Source organism: Loxodonta africana, chromosome 21 (genome assembly GCF_030014295.1).
Source record: "Loxodonta africana isolate mLoxAfr1 chromosome 21, mLoxAfr1.hap2, whole genome shotgun sequence".
Lineage (NCBI taxonomy): Eukaryota > Metazoa > Chordata > Mammalia > Proboscidea > Elephantidae > Loxodonta > Loxodonta africana.
The window spans coordinates 67,766,273-67,785,263 of NC_087362.1; the positions used below are offsets into that span (position 1 = coordinate 67,766,273).

The 18,991-nt window shown below is 40.5% G+C and overlaps 1 long non-coding RNA gene across 16 annotated transcripts in view; it reads left to right on the forward strand.

Annotated features, from left to right (window-relative positions):
• Nucleotides 1-7,307: 7,307 nt before the first annotated feature.
• LOC111752347 (uncharacterized) overlaps nt 7,308-18,991 on the forward strand; it is a 234,744-nt gene continuing 223,060 nt past the window's right edge. For 4 of the 16 annotated variants that reach the window (XR_010318902.1, XR_010318907.1, XR_010318906.1 and 1 more), the window contains exon 1: nt 7,308-8,335. This is a non-coding gene — a long non-coding RNA (uncharacterized LOC111752347). The remainder of the gene's footprint in view (nt 8,336-18,991) is intronic. The other 12 variants (XR_010318899.1, XR_010318908.1, XR_010318914.1 and 9 more) reach the window with 7 other exon arrangements.

Below are 18,991 nucleotides of genomic sequence, written 5' to 3' on the forward strand. Positions count from 1 at the left end.
CAGGTCTCTGCTTAAATGTCACTTCCTTAAAGGTGACTTCCCTGTTTAAAACAGTACCACCCAGCATCACTCTACATACCCTTAGCCTTGTTTTTCTGAGAAGAGTTTATCTTTCCCTGGTGTCTATTTATTTGTGTGTGTCTGTCCCCTTCACTAGAATGTACAGTCTTTGAGGCAGAGACTTTGTTTTGGCCTCTGCTATATCCTCAGGCCTAATACAGAGTCCAGCACAGGGTGGCTGCTTAGTAAATATTTGCTGCATGAATGAGCAGTTGGATGAAGGCAGAGCACAGGCAGGATGTCAGATAAGATGAGTGAATAAATGGTGAGAAGTCCACTCTGCCTAGCATCACCGGGAGGGAGAAACGGGAGAGAGGACTAGAAGGCTGTGCTGGGGCAGACAGACAGTTGCTTCAAAGGAAGCCTATGAAATACCCAGTTCAGTACAAGGTCTCTGCCAGGCTGTTGAATTCTTATTCCTGTTCTTTCCTCTGCATTCCAGACCTGAAACCCAGCTTATCTTCTCATGCTTCCTGAGGGAATTTATCCTTTCCCATCTATAAGCTGATTATTCCCAAATTTGAATCTCCATTCCAGATCTCCTGATTTCTGGGAGCACACTGCCTACCTACTAGATGCAATTGCTTGGAAGTCAACATTTCCAAAATTATGTGCATCTGCTTGCCCGTTCTGATTGATGCTCCCCATGCACATCACTGGCCCCAGGCCTCAGCCAGGTGTCTAACCCCAAAAGCAGGAGTCTTACCTAGCTATACCTAGCTACCCTGCTTAAGAACCTTTGATGGCCCCCAGTGGCTTACAGAAAAAATTATAACACCCTCAGCAGTAGAAGGTCTAGAATTTCTACATTAAGGGGCTGAGGTTTGGGAATCTGATTGGAAGGGATCTTCTAGAATTATTTCTAGTGAGTACACTGCTTTTATACTTATATTTAGTATATATTTTTCCTTGGTGAGACTAGAGGGGAGGCTGAGGAAGAATATGGGGGAAACAAGGCCCCTGCTTCTCACCACCCTTTGGTGTGGTCATTGCTATTCACTGTAACTCCAAAAATACTCTGCATACCTTAGGCCCTGGCCACAATGAATTGCTTACTTCCCAGAACATATGTCTCAGTCTCCCTCCTAGGAGCATTCATCCATCTCCTGTTTGATCTGAATGGCTCCATACCCCATCTCCACTTGACAGGCAAGATTCAAAGATGCCCTCACACCATAGACAAAAATTAACTCAAAATGGATCAAAGAGCTAAAACTACGAAACTCTTGGGGAAAAAACTGTATTAGCATTCTCTAGAGAAACAGAACCAATAAGATACACATATTCCATTTGATTATATCTCACTATGTTATGGATCTCTCTCTCTTGATTTATTTTAAGAAATTGGTTCATTCAATTATGGGAGCTGGCAAGTTGGAAATTGGTAGGGCAGGCAGTATGCTGAAAACTCTGGCAGGATTTCCATGTTACAGTCTTGAGGCAGGATTCCTTCTCTGGGAAACCTCAGGTATTTGCTCTTAGGGCCTTCAACAGGTTGGATGAGACCCACCCGTATTACTAAGGGTAATCTTCTTGAAGTCCACTGATTGTAAATATTAATCACATCTACAAAATACTTTCACAGCAACATCTAGTGTTTGACCAAACAACTGAGCACCATAACCTATTGAAGTTGATGCATAAGATTAACCATTGCAAAAACATAAGAGTTAATTTTCAAGACCTTGGACTTCGCAATGATTTCCTAGGTATGACACCTAAAGCACAAGCAACAAAAGAAAAAAAGTAGATAAATTAAACTTCATCAAAATTGAAAACTTTTGTACTTCAAAGGAGAAGTCAAGAAAAAGGAGAAAATGAAAAAATAACCCACAGGATGGGAGATGATATTTGCAAGTCATACATCTGATAAGGTACTTGGATCCAGAATATATAAAGAATTCTTACACAACAATAAAAGACAACCCAATTAAAAAATGGGCAAAGGATTTGAATAGACATTTCTCCAAAGGAGATATACAAATGGCTAGTTAGCGCATGAAAAGATCTTCAACATCATTAATCATTAGGGATATGCAAATCAAAACTGCAGTACTACTGTCATGAAAAAGAGGGGCTTTAACAAGTGTTGGTGAGAATGTGGAGAAAATGGGACCCTCATACATTGCTGGTAGGAATGTAAATTGTGCAGTTGCTTCAGAAAACAGTTCGTCAGTTCCTCAAAAAGTTAAACCTAGGGTCACCATATGATCCAGCTATTCCACTCCTAGGTTAGGTATAGGGTCGCTACGAGTAGGAATCCACTCAATGGCAATGGGTTTGGTTTTTTTGGTTAGGTGTATACAGAAGAGACTCATAGAGTTGGAATTGACTCCACAGCAGTAGGTTTCGTTTTTGCTTTTACACCCAAGAGAATTGATAACATATTTCCACACAGAAACTTGTATTTGAATGTTCAGATCAGCATTATTTGTAATAGCCAAAAAGTGGAAATGACTGAAATTTCTATCAACTGATGAGTGGATAAACAAAATGTGGTATATTTATACAATAACATAGATGAAATTTAAAAGCATTATGCTAAGTGAAAGAAGCCAGCCACAAAAGGCCACGTTGTAGCCAATGACTAATAAGGTTTTTGCCCAACAGACTAGCAAATTGAAGTCAGCCAGACTCAGGGTTGGAAGAACAGAAAGGTTTATTCACAGTTTGCAAACTGAGAGGCAGGCAGGGTCTCAGGACCTAAGGCTGCCAGCTCCCCGAACTAGGGCAGATTTACTCCTCATATAGGGAGTGACATACATATTCATGAATGGTGAGGAGAGACTCTTCAGTCCTGAGATGCGTGTGCAGTCCGCATAATATTTGTGAATGAGTTTTTGCGCACAGCTCTGAAAATACTGCGCACAGCCCTAAAAAGAATGGCGACAGCTTGCTACTGTCACCCCAGGAAGTTCATATAGCCGGTAAATTGCGGGTGAATTTGGAGTTGGTGCACCTGTGCCTCAGCCTCCCTCCAGGAGAAGAGAGGAAACCTGGGGCATCAACCAATCATGGTGAAGTATTGTAAAAGTTGTAACAAAAATGAAGCAAGAGTAGACTTTTCTGAAAAACAATTGTTACAGGGTATAGTCAATAACCCTCTGCCTGCTTCACCATGTTGTATGATTTCCATTGATATGAAATGTCCAGAATAGGCAAATTTATAGAGACAGAAATGAGTAGTTGTTTCTAAATGCTATTTTTTTTTTTTTTTCTCTCTGTATTATTTAGGAAATGTGTTCTGGTTATGACTGCCATGTACAAACCACCCTAAAATCCAGTGATTTAAAACAAATAATTTTTATTAAAAAAAAAGTTCAATTTTTTTATTATGTCTCACAATTTTATGGATCAGAAAATTGAGCAAGGTTTTACTGAGCAATTCTTCGGCTCCAAGTAACATCAACTGGGCTTATTTGGCAGCTTGGCTGGTCTAGGGGGGCAAAAGTAGCTTCGCTCACATACCTGCTTGGCAGGAATAGCTAGACCATTGGGATGCTTATGACACTGAAGTCACCTTGCCAGCTTGGGTTATGTCTTAGTTATCTACTGCTGCTATAACAGAGATACAAGTGGGCGGCTTTAACAAACAGTGATTTATTCTCACAGTTTAGGAAGCTAGAAGTCCGAATTCAGGGTGCCAGCTGCAGGGGAAAGTCCTTGCCATTAATCTTCCTCTGGTCTAGGGGCTTCTCAGCTCAGGGACCCCGGGTCCAAAGGACGAGCCCTGTTCCTGGCCCTTCTTGCTTGTGTGTCAATGAGTTCCCCCTCCTCTCTGCACACTTCTCTCTTTTATATCTCAAAAGAGATTGACTCAAGATGCAACCTAATCCTGTAGATTGTGTCCTGCCTCATTAACATAATTGCTTCTAATCCTGCCTCATTAACATCATAGGGTTTAGGATTTACAGCACATGGGATAACTACATCAGATCACAAAATGGAGGACAACTACACAATACTGGGAATCATGGCCTAGCCAAGTTGCCACACATTTTGAGGGGACACAATTCAATCCATAACAGACTGTCAACTGTCTTGTTTAAGCCAGTGTCATTTTGAGTACGGTTCCTCCATGTCTTTAATGGCCTGATAGCTCATTTCTTTCAACTGCTGAATAATAAGTCTGTTGTGTGCATGTGCCACAATTTACTTATCCATTCACCTACTGAAGGACATCTTAGTTGCTTCCGATTTTTGGCAATTATAAATTAAACTGCTATCAACATTTGTGTGCAGGTTTTGGTGTGGACATAAGTTTTCAGCTCATTTGAGTAAATATGTAGGAGCACAATTGCTGGATCGTATGGTAAGTCTATGTTGAGCTTTGTCAGAAACTGCCAGACTGTCTTCTAAAGTGGCTGTGCCATTTTTCATTCCCACTAGTGATGACGGAGAGTTCCTGTTTCTCCACATTCTTGGTAGCATTGGGTGTTTTGTCAGGATTTTAGCCATTTCAATATATGTGCAGTGGTATCTCATTGTTGTTTTAATTGGCAGTTCCCAAATGACACATATGATATCGAGCTTCTTTTCATGTGCTTATTCGCCATTGGTGTATCTTTTTTGGTGAGGTGTCTGTTCAGATCTTTGGTCCATTTTTTAACTCTGAACATGCTGGGACCAATAGGTTGTTTTCTTATTGTTGAGTTTTAAGAGTTCTTTGTATATTTTGGACACAAATTCTTTATTTGATATGTGTTTTGCAAATATTTTTTCCCAATCTGTGGCTTGTCTTTTTATTCTCTTAATAGGGTCTTTTGGAGAGTAAAAATTTTTAATTGTAATGAAGTTCAACTTATTGATTTCTTGTTTTATGGATTGTGCTTTTGATGCTGTATTTAAAAAGTCATTGCTAAGCCTGAAGTTACCTACAATTTTTTTTCTGTATTATCTTCTAGAAGTTTTATAGTTTTGCAACGTACATTTAGGTCTGATCCATTTTGAGTTTTTTTTTTTTTTAATTTTCTTGTGCTTTAGGTGAAAATTTACAGCACAAAGTAATTTTTCATTCAGTGTGTCAGCACTCTCCCCTTTTCTGTTTCCACCCTGGGTTCTCCATGTCCATTCATCCAGTTTTCCTGTCCCTTCCAGCCTTCTAATCTTTGCTTTTGGGAAGATGTACACGTTTGGTTCTGTATGCTTAGTTGAACTAAGAAGTACGTTCCTCACTTGTGTTATTGTTTGTTTCTTAACACCTGTCTAATCTTTTGATGAACAGTGGACTTCTTGAGTAGCTTCAGTTCTGAGTTAGCTCGGTGTCCAGGGGCCATAGTCTTGGGGGTTCCTCCAGTAAGTCCAGTCTTTTTTTGTGAATTTGAATTTTGTTCTACATTTTTCTCCCGCTCTGTCCAGGACCCTCTATTGTGATCCCTGTCAGAGCGGTCCATTCTTCTGGGTTCGAGCTGGTAGAGGCTGTGGTTCATGTGGTCCATTAGTTCTTTGGACTAAAATTTTCCTTGTGTCTTTGGTTTTCTGCATTGTCCTTTGCTCCGAATGTGCTGGGACCAATAGATGTATCTTAGATGGCCGCTTGCAAGCTTTTAAGACCCCAGATGCTACTCACCAAAGTAAGATGTAGAACATTTTCTTTATGAACTATGTTATACAAATTGACCTAGATGTTCCTTAAGACCACGGTCCTCAGCCCTCAGCCCCAGTAACTTGGTCCCTCCAGGTGTTTGGTTGTGTCTAGGAACCTTCATGACTTTGCCTTGGTCAAGTTGTCCTGACTTCCGCTATATTGTGTGTTGTCTGTCTCTTCACTAAAGTTAACCCTTGTCCATTATCTAGTTAGTGATTTTCCCTCCTCTTCCCTCCCCTCTCTTGAGTTAATGTTTATGAAAGGTGCAAAGTCTATGTCTAGGTTCACTTGTTTGCATGTGGCTATCCTGTTGTTCCTGCACGCTTTGTTGAAAAGACCGTCCTTTCTCCACTGAGTTGCCTTTGCTCTTTTATCAAAGATCAGTTGACTGTATTAGTGTGGGTCTATTTTGGGGCTTTCTATTCTGTTCCATTGGTCTATTTGTCTATTCTTTTGCCAATACCACACTATCTTTTTTATTTTATTTATTTTGTTGTTATTGTTGTTGAGAATATACACAGCAAAACATACATCAATTCAACAGTTTATACGTGTCCAATTCAGTGACATTGATTATATTCTTTGAGTTGTGTAATCATTCTCACCATCTTCTCTGAATTGTTCTTGCCCCATTATCATAAACTCACTGCTCCCTAAGGTTCCTATCTAATCTTTCTAGTTGTTGTCAGTTTGATCCCATGTAGGCAGTTCTTAAAAGAGCATAATGCTCAAGGCAGACATTTTTTACTAGTTAAGCTAAACTATTGTTTAGCTTTCAGAAGACTTAAGGATATATTTTTGGCTTACGGTTTTAAGATTATTTCTCTCAGGGCAATAGCTTCAGAGGTTCATCCAGCTTCCATGGCTCCAGAAAGTCTAGAGTTCACGAGAATTTGAAATTCTGTTCTGCATTTTCCCCAGAAAAATGTTAGTAGTGGTAGTAGCATCAGAACTTATCTAAAGTTAAGGGGTGTAATGACCAGGATCAACCCAAAACTGACTCTCTTGAGAAAGGGGTCAGAATATCTCACCCTCCAATCTTTTTACCAATTCTGACACCAGCCACCCCTCCCACAGCACTCTTTTCTTCTCTTCTGAGTTCAATAATGTATTGCAATGACCACACAGAACTCACAGACCATACTCATGGTTAAGTGGTTTATTAACAGCATACAACTTGGGATCAGGATCAACGAGCTAAAGCTCAGGATCAGGATCAGGGAGCAGGTAGGCAGAGTCTCCCTTTTTCACTGCAGTATAGTTCTCTCAGCTCCTCTCTACCATACAGGCCTCCTCTTGACCCCCTGTGGATGGGCTCTTCTTAGCCCCTAAGGACAGGTTCCTCTTGGCCCTGCCGTCTGTCATCACTGACTCTGCACAGGGCCCCTTCCAAGCCTATTGCCATCAGCTCGGCTATCAGCTTCTGGGCAGCTGGCTGTCTTCAGTGTTACAGCCTTTGACCCACGTTACAGTCTTTTAGGTGATTCCTTGCCTTCTCTCTCTCCATGTTTCTTCTCTTTTCATTCTTCCTTCTGCTTCCTTCTATCTCAAAAATTCTGTGGGGTTGGCCGTATATATGTACAACTTCTTGTTAATTTCAAGGCATGGCCACTCCCAGCAGGGCTGCAAACTCACCAATCCCCTCTTGGTAGGCCACACAGATACTTCATTTGTATAGTAGGCTAGAGTCACCTCATTTGCATAGTCCATAGTCACTTCATTCACATAGTATATTGACCAATCCCTGCAAGATGCATACCAATCACAGGGCAGGTTGCTGCCCAGTACCTGACAAAAAGTATCAAAACTAAGTTGTTTACGGCTTATCCAGGAAATGTCAATCAACCTAGACAAAGTGCCAAATCCTCTGGGCTAGAAAACTAGGGCAAAGGTGACTTCTCAGGGCTTAGAGGAAAAATCTCTCAAGCTGTTTTTCCAGAGAAGCAAGGCAAAAAGCTGTATAAAAGAACTTATTTCACCACCGAAAAAAAAAAAAAACCCCGTTGCCGTCGAGTCGATTCCGACTCATAGTGACCCTACAGGACAGAGTAGAACTGCCCCATAGAGTTTCCAAGGAGTGCCTGGAAACTTTTCACCACAGTTAGTCCTTTTTATATTGCCCTAGATGTTCTCATGCTGTGTTCTGTTTTCTTCTTTGTTTTCTCTTTGCTTCAGTTGGGTTTTTCTGTTGATGTGTTTTTTAGTTTGCTGATCCTTTCTAATTCTATGCTCAATTGGTATTAATACCATGCAGTATTGTATTTTTCAGTTCTAGAATGTCTGTGATGGTTAAGGTTATGTGCCAACTTAGCTAGGCCATAATTCTCAGTGGGTTGGCAGATATTGTGTAATCATCCTCCATCTTGTGATCTCATGTGAGAAGCCAATCAGTTGAAAGGAGAGTTTCCTTGGGGTGTGGCCTGCATCTAATACGTGAATGTTCTGGCAAACTCTGTCTCTTCCTCAATCCTACATTTGCTTCATCATTCTCTGAACTTAGGTTCTTGTGACGTGAGCCAGCAGCCTGCAGAGTTTGGATTCACTAGCTTCTACAACTCTCTGAGCCAGCAGCCTGCTGCCTGACCTACAGATTTTGGTATTGTCTGCCCCTGCTACCACGTTAGTCAGGAGAAGCCTCCAGCCTGCTGCTGACCCATAGATTTGGGACTTGCCAGCCTCCACAACTGTGTAAGCCATTTCCTTGAAATAAATCTGTCTCTATGTATTTATCCATATGCTTCAATGGTTTTGCTCCTTGAGAGAACCCAACTTAAGACAATGTCCATTTTAATTTTTTTATGAGTCTATTTCTCTGTTGAAAATCTGCATCTTTTTATCACCTCTGTCCATCTTATGCACTGATTTATTTAACATATTTATAATGGCTATTTTAAAATTCTTATCTGCCAATTTCAGCATCTGGGTCATATGTGGGTCTGCATATATTGGTAGTTTTTTCTCTTGATAATGGTCATATTTCCCTGATTCTTTGCATATCATACTATTTTATTATATGCTAGATGTCTTGTTTAAAATAACCAAAGTGTCTGGAGTAAATGTTTTTTTCTCTAGAGAGGGCAAACCTTTTCATCTGTCAGTCACCTAGGATGAGGGGCTAGTCACTCAGATCCCATCAATAATTGAACTGAATTGGGGTTAGGTTGCAGTTTTAGTTAGTTTTAGGGTTCACCTGTATTTCAGATGTCTTACGGGCAAGATATGATTTGTGTGCCTTACAGACCACCCACCCCTTCTAGTGGGACTTTAGATTCAAGCATCAGAAATCAGTGGAGATCTCTTTCTGCTTTTGGTTCAGTTCTCAGCCTCCTGAATTGCCACCCACTTAGCCAAAGAGGAAGACTATCTCCTCCTCTTGAGCTTCTGCATCTTCTCATCTGTCCCTCCAGCCCATGCAGATGTTTAAAGTATCAGTGGTTTCTTCTTAGCTGAGCAGAGCCCTCTGACTTTGGCAGGCCCTATCACATGCCTAGGAGCTCTGGTGGTGCAGTGGTTAAGAGCTACTATGGCTGCTAACCAAAAGGTCTGCAGTTCAAATCTACCAGCTGCTCCTTGAAAACCCTATGGGACAGTTCTACTCTGTCCTATAGGGTCACTATGAGTTGGAATCGACTCAAAGGCAATGGGTTTGTTTCTTGTTTTTAATCACGTGCCTGCCCATGCCCAGATCACCAGATGCTGCCAGTGGCCACTAATCTCTTCTTACCTGTGAAGGGTTTTCCCTATCTTTTCCTATCTTAAGTGGAAATGATGATCCACTGTGACCTTTTACATTCTAACCGGAAGTGAGATTTGTAGAAGATTTTTGTGCTGGGTTTATATCTCTTACTGAAGACTGACATATTATTTATCTCTTAGGAATGCTATAGCCAGTTTTTCCTCCAGAGTTGAGATAGACTGCTGGTCCTTCAGTTAAGTAAAAAATGATATTGTTGACTTGAATTTGGTGGCCATGTTTTTTGGAAAATGGTCAAACATCAGACTCACTCTCAGTGTAGTGAGATACTCATTCTATGAGAGACACACTGGAACCAAGACTAATTAAGGGTACTGTTATGGATTGAATTCTGTCCCTCCAAAATATGTGCAACCTTGGCTAAGCCATGATTTTCAGTTTTGTGTGGTTGTCCTCCATTTTGTGATCTGATAAAATTATCAGATGTGTTGTAAATCCTAACCTTTGCCTGTGGTTATAATCACATCTGTGAATGGGTTATGTTTGTTATATTAATGTGGCAGGATTAGGTTAGGTTAATGACAATTAAGTTATGTTTGTTATGTTAATGAGCCAGTATTAGGGTGTATCTTGCATCAATCTCTTTTGAGATACAAAAGAGATTAAACAAGCAAGCTAAGTAGTAGAGATGAGGGAAGAGAGATGCCAGTGCACATGAAGACTGCCCAGGAGTGGGAGCTCAGAAGAGACAAGGACCTTCCTTCAGAACCAACACAGACAGAAAGCCTTCCCCTAAAGCTGGCACCCTGAATTTGGACTTCTAGCCTCCTAAACTACAAGAAAATAAATTTCTGTTTGTTAAAGCCACCCACTTGTGGTATTTCTGTCATAGCAGCACTAAATAACTGAGACAGAATTTGGTACCAGGAGTGTGGTGCTGCTCTAACAGATACCTGAAATGTAAAAGCGGTTTTAGAACTGGGTAATGGTTGGAGACTGGAAGAGTTTTAAGGTGCCTAAGGTAAAAGCCCGGATTGTGTTGAAGGGACTGTTGGTAGGACTATGGATGTCAAAGACAATTCTGATGAGGGCTTAGAAGGAAGTGAGCATACCTACAGAGAAAGTCTCTATCATCTTAGAGAATATACATGGCATCAGCAACAGTATATTGGTAGAAATGTGGGTGTTAAATTTGCTGCTGGTGAAGCTTTAAAAGAAAACTATGAATGTGTGATTGGACAATGGAAAAAAAGCAATGTTCTTTTTGCAGCTACAAAGAACTTGTCTGAATCACATTCAGATGTTTGGTGGAAAGTAGAACTTGTAAGTGATGAACTTAAATACCTAGCTGAAGGGATTTCCAAGCAAGACCTTAAAGGGGCCATGTGATTTCTCCTTGCCACTGATAGTAAAATGTGAAAGGAAAGAGATGGACTTAAAAATGGGCTGTGCAAAATAAAAACAGAACTTAAAGATTTGAAAAATTCTGTTGTACAAACTAAGGACATGTGCCCTAGAATTTTCACAAACTTTTATTAAAGAGATTAAGCCTGTGACTGACGGATCTAACCAACTACCACAACAGGAAACCTACCAGCATAGACTGAAGGTGACAGGGAAAGAATGAAAGGAGAGAACACTGTCTGCCTTGGAATTCTATAGGAAGAAAACAGAACAAAGGAGATACATTTGTTGTCCTCCAAGAAGAGAAAAGAACCATCCCTGGAGCAGCTCGGAGATCAACAGAACTGTTAGAAGGAGCATGGAAAGCAGAGATGCCTCACTTTCAAAGGGTGGGGCCGCTGTTCCCTGGATCTCAAAGGTGGGGCCACAGCCTCCTAGATTTCAAAGAGTCGAATCTTCTCCAACTTGGTTCTGGAGTGTGGGGCTGCCAGGGGGATGGGGCCACGGCCCAAAACTGAGGGGGTGGGGCTGCCATGCCCAAAGGATAAAAGAATGGGGCCCGCTGGGTTTAAGGGGGTTTCCACTCAGATGGGCTAGGAGAATGGGGCCACCTAAAGCTGAGGGAGCAGGGTTACTGTCTCAGTGGGCCTGGAAGGTAGAGCTGAAGCCCAGGGCTGCAGGGCCTCCATCCAGAACCCAAAGAGCCTGGCTAATACCCAGAGCCTGGAGGGCAGGGCCATTGCCTTGATGGTCTCAGAGAAGAGGATTATTCTCAAGCCTTGAGAGCTAGTGTAAATTGTTCTTCTGGGTTTTGGGCTTGCTTGGTGCCTGTTATCCATTCTTTCCCTCCAGTTTCTCCCATTTGTAGTGGAAATGTCTGCCTTGCACCTGTTCCACCATTGTACTTTGAAAACAGGTAACTTATAATCTAAACTTCACAGATTCACAGATGAAGAGGAATTTTACCTCAAGATGGACTGAACCTGAAGTCTCACCCATATTTGATGTAGGTGATCCCTAAGATGAGGTTTTGGATTTGGAGTTGATTTAAGACTTTGGGGATGATATGATGGGGATGAATGTGTTTTACCTGTGGCAAAGACATGAATTTTGGGGGGTTAAGGGTGCCATGGAGGATATCTCCCATTCCATGTTTGCTCTGGGGTACATGCACATTGAGTGGAATTGTTTATTATTTTACTCTTTCTTTTTTTCAGAGAGAATAATGTCATGGTTTAATTTACATAAATTAAAAGCACAGATAATACAATTCTATTGTTTGATTTCTAATTTAATTTATAGTAGCCCTCTGAGTTATACATTCTTGTTGCTATTTATGAACTGAGGAAACAGGCTTAGAGAAGTCAAATAACTTGGATCTAAGATTAAGGTGAGGAATCATAGATTTCAATCAAGTCTATATGATTGTACAATGTATATGATTTTTGCTATTCTAGCATAGCACATTCCAACAGAATGTGGAAATTATCAAACAATATCATTAGTATCATACAGAAATAAAACTTTGCTGAAAATCATTCAAAAGTAGTTACAACAGTACATTGACAGGGAACTGCCAGAAATTTAAGATGGATTCAGAAGAGGATATGGAACAAGGGGTATCATTGCTGATGTCAAACGCATCATCACTAAAAGCAGAGGATACCAGAAGGATGTTTACATGTGTTTTATTGACTATGCAAAGGCTTTCGACTGTGTGGATCATAACAAATTATGGATAACATCGCAAAGAATGGGAGTTCCAGAACACTTAATTGTGCTCATGAGGAATCTGTACTTAGACCAAGAGGGAGTCGTTTAAACAGAACAAGGGGATACTGTGTGGTTTAAAGTCAGGAAAGGTGTGCGTCAGGGTTGTATCCTTTCACCATACCTATTCAGTCTGAATGCTGAGCAAATAATCCAAGAAGCTGGACTATGTGAAGAAGAACGGGGCATTAGGATTGGTGGAAGACTCATTAACAACCTGCTCTATGCAGATGACACAACCTTGCTTGCTGAAAGTGAAGAGGACTTGAAGCATTTACTGATGAGGATCAAAGATCACAGCCTTCAGTATGGACCAATAAGCAACATCATGATAAATGGAGAAGAGAATGTTGGATCCATAATCAACCGCCATGGGAGCAGCAGTCAAAAAATCAAAAGATGCATTGCATTGGGTAAATCTGCTGTGAAGGGCCTCTTTAAGGTGTTGAAAAGCAAGGATGTCACCTTGAAGACTAAAGTGCGCCTGACCCCAGTCATGGTATTTTCAATTGCATCATATGCATGCGAAAGCTGGACAATGAATAAGGAAGACAGAAGAAAAATTGAAGCCTTTGAATTGTGGTGTTGGTGAAGAATATTGAATATACCATGGACTGCCAAAAGAACGAACAAATCTGTCTTAGGAGAAGTACAACTAGAATGCTCCTTAGAAGCAAAGATGGCGAGACTATGTCCTACGTACTTTGGACATGTTGTCAGGAGAGATCAGTCCCTGGAGAAGTACATCATGCTTGGTAAAGCACAGGGTCAATGAAAAAAGAGGAAGACCCTCAGTGAAGTGGATTGACATAGTGGCTAAAACAATGGGTTCAAGCATAACAACGATTGTGGGCATGGCACAGGACCGGGCAGTATTTTGTTCTGTTGTGCATAGGATTGCTATGAGTTGGAACTGACTCAATGGCACCTAACAACAACGACAATAACAACATATGGTACTGCTTTGTAAACTAAATGTTGTTGTTAGGTGCCATTGAGTCAATTTTGACTCACAGCGATCCCAATGTGACAGAGTAGAACTGCCCCTTAGGGTCTTCTTGGCTGTAATCTTTATGGAAACAGATCACCAGGTCTTTCTCCTATAGAGCTGCTCGGTGGGTTTGAACCATCAACCTTTTGGTTATCAGCTGAGCGCTCAACTGGTTGTGCCACCAGGGCTCCTTTGTAAAGTAAATAGCACTCTACAATTAGTTATTTTTTTAAACATTTAATTTTATTTTTGGTGAAAACATACGCAGCCAAACCTGTTCCCTTTCCACAGTTTCTAGACACTGATCTGTTCTAGTTGTTTCACTTCCATTTTCTTAATCTTCCTCCTACCACCGCTCCCCCGCCGCCGCAACTTCCCAATCTGTGCTTTAAAATAGCCGTTGATTCTTTGATCTTATATAATTTTTTTTTTTTTTTTTAAAGGAACGTAGTCCTCAAGGGCGATAATCTTTATTTTACTCTTTGGGCTAAACTGTTAAACTTAGTTTAAAGGGATAGCTTCAATTCAAGGGTTGAAGAACTCAGGGCCATAGTCTTGGGGATCCCTCCAACTTCAATAGTACAGTAGGCCTGGATTCTTTAAGGATCTGAAGTTCTCTTCCACATTTTTCTACCTTTTTATCAGGATTTATCTATTGTATTCCTGATGAGAATGTTCTGTAGTGGTAGTGGGCACCATCTAGTTCTTCAGGTCTCAAGGTGGAGAAGGCAGTGGCTCATGTAGACAATTAGTCCTGTAGACTAGTTCCTTCTGTGATTCTTGGGTTTCCTTCATTCTCTTTTGTTTCAGATGGATAAAGACCAGTAGTTGTATCTTAGATGGCTACTCGTAAAGCTTTTAAGACCCCAAACACTACTCATCATACTGGAAGGTAGGACATAAACTTTAAGAACTGGATTGTGCCAATTGACGGGATTGTCCCATGAGACCATGGCCCAAATCAAGAGAACTGATTCCATGATGGGATTGCTTATTTCTAATTAGTATCAGCATCTGTAGCCCTCTCTCCTCCCTTTTTTGGATTGTTGTTATTGTTGCAAAACCATACACAACCTAGCATTTTCCCATTCACCACCTTTCCCTCTGTACAGCTTATTGACATTAGTTACATTGGTCATGCTGTGCAAACTTCACCCATATTTGGTGCTACCTTTTCCATTTCAGTAAATGAAAAGTGACTACTACCTAGGGAGTACTTCACCCCTGGTAACCACTAATGAACATTTGTTTCTGTATATTTACATATTCATGCCATTTCATAAAATTGAGAAAAATGCATTTTTTTGTGTGATTGATTTATTTTGCTCAACATAATATCCTCCAGGTTCATCCAAGATGTAAGATGTTTCAGGTTCCTCATGAGCACAATTAAGTGTTCTGGAATTCCCATTCTTCTCAATGTTATCTGTAATTTGTCATGATCCACACAGTCGAATGCCTTTGCATAGTCAATAAAATACAGGTAAACATCTTTCTGGTACTCTCTGCTTTCAGCCAAGATCTGTCTGACATCAGCAATAATATCCCTGGTTCCACATCCTTTGCTGAATCTGGCCTGAATTTCTGGCAGTTCCCTGTTGATATACTGTGGTAGCCACTTTTGAAAAATCTTCAGCAAAATTTTGCTTGCATGTGATGTTAATTGGTTTTGTGATAGTAATGATATTGTTCGATAATTTCCACATTTGGTTGGATCACCTTTCTTGGGAATAAGCATAAGTATGAATCCCTTCCAGTCAGTTGGCCAGGTAGCTGTCTTCCAAATTTCTTGGCATAGATGAGTGAGCACTTCCAGCACTACATCCATTTGCTGAAAAACATCTCGAATGATATTCCATCAATTCCTGGAGTCTTGTTCTGCGCCAGTGCCTCCAGTGCAGCTTGAACTTCTTCCTTCAGTACCGTCTGTTCCTGATCATATGCTACCTCTTGAAATGGTTGAATGTCAACCAATTTTTTTAATGGTATAATGACTCTGTATTCCTTCCATCTTATTTTGATGCTTCTTGCGTCATTCAATATTTTCCCCATAGAATCTTTCAATATTGCAACTCAAGGCTTGAATTTTTTCTTCTGTTCCTTCAGCTTGAGAAATGCTAAGCATATTCTTCCCTTTTGGTTTTCTATCTCCAGTTCTTTGCACATGTCATTATAATGCTTTACTTTGTCTTCTTGAGCCATCCTTTGAAACCTTCTGTTCAGTTCTTTTACTTCATCATTTCATCCTTTTGCTTTAGCTGCTTGATGTTCAAGAGCAAGTTTAAGAGTCTCTTCTGACATCCATTTTGGTCTTTTCTTTCTTTGGTCTTTTCATGACCTATTGCTTTCTTCATGTATGATGTCCTTAATGTCATTCCACAACTCGTCTGGTCTTCGGTCATTAGCATTCAACAGGTCAAATATGTTCTTGAGATGGTCTTTAAATTCAGGTGGGATAGACTCAAGGTTGTACTTTGGCTCTCATGGACTTATTTTAATTTTCTTCAGTTTCACCTTGAACTTGCATATGAGCAATTGGTGGTCTGTTCCACAGGCAGCCCCTGGCCTTGTTCTGACTGATGATACTTAGTATTCCGTTGCCTCTTTCCACAGATGTAGTCCATTTGATTCCTGTGTATTCCATCTGGTGAGGTCCATGTGTGTAGTTGCTGTTTACATTGGTGAGAAAAGGTATTTGCAGTGAAGACGTCATTGGTCTTGCAAAATTCTATCATGTGATCTGTGGCATAGTTTCTATCTCCAAGGCCATATTTTCCAACTACCGATCCTTTGTTTCCAACTTTTGCATTCCAATCGCCGATAGTTATCAATGCATTCTGATTGCATGATCGATTAATTTCAAACTGCAGAAGCTGGTAAAAATCTTCAATTTCTTCATCTTTGGCTTTAGTGCTTGGTGCGTAAATTTGCATAATAGTTGTATTAACTGGTTTTCCTTGTAGGCAAATGGATATTATCCTATCACTGACAGCGTTGTACCTCAGTATAGATCTTGAAATGCTTTTTTTTTTTTGACGATGAATACAATGCCATTCTTTTTCAAGTTGTCATTCCTGGGATAGTAGACCATATGATTGTCTGATTCAAAATGGCCAATACCAGTCCATTTCAGCTCACTGATGCTTATGATAGCGATGTTTTTGTGTTCCATTTTATCTTTGATGATTTCCAATTTTCCTAGACTCACAGTGCATTCCATGTTCCGATTATTAATGGATGTTTGCAGCTGTTTCTTCTCATTTTGAGTTGTGCCATATCAGCAAATGAAGGTCATTAGCCGTTGGTCAATAGCCATTGGTTGCTATGTATTTACTTATTCTTGCCCTTTCATATAAAGGAGGTGATACAGTCTTTGTCTTTTGTTTTTGACTCATTTCACGTCCATCTTGTAGCATGTATCAGGACTTCATTTCTCTCTATGGCCGAGTAGTATTTCACTGTGTGTGTACCACGTTTTATTATTCATTTATCTGTTGATGGGCATTTGGTTGTTTCTACCTTTTTGTTATTATGAATAGTGTTTCAGTGAGCACAGGTGTGCATGTGTCTGTTCGCATAGCCACTTTTAGGTACATAGGGTATATACCAAGGAGCCCTGGTGGCACAGAGGTTAAAGTGCTCGGCCACTAATTGAAAGGTTGTGGTTCAAACCCACCAGCTGCTCTAAGGGAGAAAGACGTGGCACCCTTTCTGTAAAGATTACAGCCTTGGATACCCTATGGGGCAGTTCTACTCTGTCCTATAGGGTCTCTATGAGATGGAATTGACTTGAGGGCAACGGATAATGAATAAGTTATATACCTCGGAACAGACAAGTAGTTTTTTTTTTTAACCGCTATTGAAATATTTGTCCAACTACCCTAACAACAAACAATAGAAATGGTAAGAAGTGTGCATTTTGAGAAAAGAAGCAAAATAATGTGAACTAGTCTATTACGAATTTTTCTGAGGAAGATCTGATGATGCCAGGCCTGCTCCTCCCCGCCACAAAAAAAAATAATAAAATAAAATTAAAAAAAGACCTCAGTGGCTTCCTATTGCTCTGTTGCTTTCAAAACCCTGTGGGAGTGGCTCTTGCTTAACTCTCCAGTCTTATCTCTTTCCAGTCTCCTACACTGTTCCCCATTCTCTCCGCTCCCCAGCCTTTGTCCTCCATTCCAGGAGCCACATTAAACTCACAGACAGATACATCCCCTTAGGCCTTCCCACTCCAGCTGTCAGCCTAGATATCACTTCATTCCAGGATCCTTCTCACTGCTGCCTTGAGATCTGAGATCAGATACAGTTTTTCCTCTCACACAGTCCTGTCTCACCTGTATTAGCTCTGTTGCACTAACCATGTTATGGTAAAATTCCCTGTTTACTTGTCCATATTCTACACTAGGGACTTACGTGTCTTTCCATCATTGCATTCTTGGCACCAACTCAGGGCCTCGCACAGGGTAAAAAACCAAAAAACCAGACCTGTTGCCGTTGTGTCAATTCCGACTCATAGCAACCCTATAGGACAGAGTAGAACTGCCCCACAGGGTTTCCAAGGAGCACCTGGTGGATTCGAACTGCCAACCTTTTGGTTGGCAGCTGTAGCATTTAACTACTACGCCACAAGGGTTTTCTGCATAGGGTACCAAACCAAAACCAAACCCACTGCCGTCGAGTCGATTCCGACTCATAGCGACCCTATAGAACAGAGTAGAACTGCCCCATAGAGTTTCCAAGGAGCGCCTGGCGGATTCAAACTGCTGACCTCTTGGTTAGCGCCATAGTACTTAAACCACTACCGCACGAGGGTTTCCTGCATAGGGTAAGGACTCAGTAAATCTTTGTTAGACGAATGAATAGGTTAATTATATTTTGTGAATTTACAACAAGGATGCTCACAGTAGGTGGCCTTTTTAAAAAATATAAGATATAGAAGGAACTAATTTTAGCTTTAGGGATGCTGTTTTAATATGTAAGGGCTTAAAACGAGTTGGGTAGGACACTAATTACTTAACCTATGTCCTATGTTTGATTTTTAAAGTAAAATATTTTGCCCCAAACCCAAGCATTTTTATTCATTTCTTGTTGGGTACTAAGTTAACATGCAAATTTCAATTGCTAGTTGAGTAGTTTTGTGTGATGTTTTCTTGTTACTATATGGCAGACACCCATGGCTTTCTCATTCACCCCATCTGGGCTTCCAGTGTGGTCTAATTATCCTGAAAAACCAAGATGTGTTGGAGCTGAGCTTGATTACGCTAATCTACAAACCTCCTGATTCCTGAATAATTATCATTATCATATTTATGTGTTTAGCCAAAAGCTTAATTGGAAGGTTCCAGAATGAAACAAAGCTACATGAGAACAAACCTTCTAGTTATTTTCTTTGAAAAATAAAAACAAAATTAAAGTATTGGTAATGCATGCATAAGGTTAAACCATCAAATTATGCAGAAGGGCTTATGATGTACAGCGGTTGTTC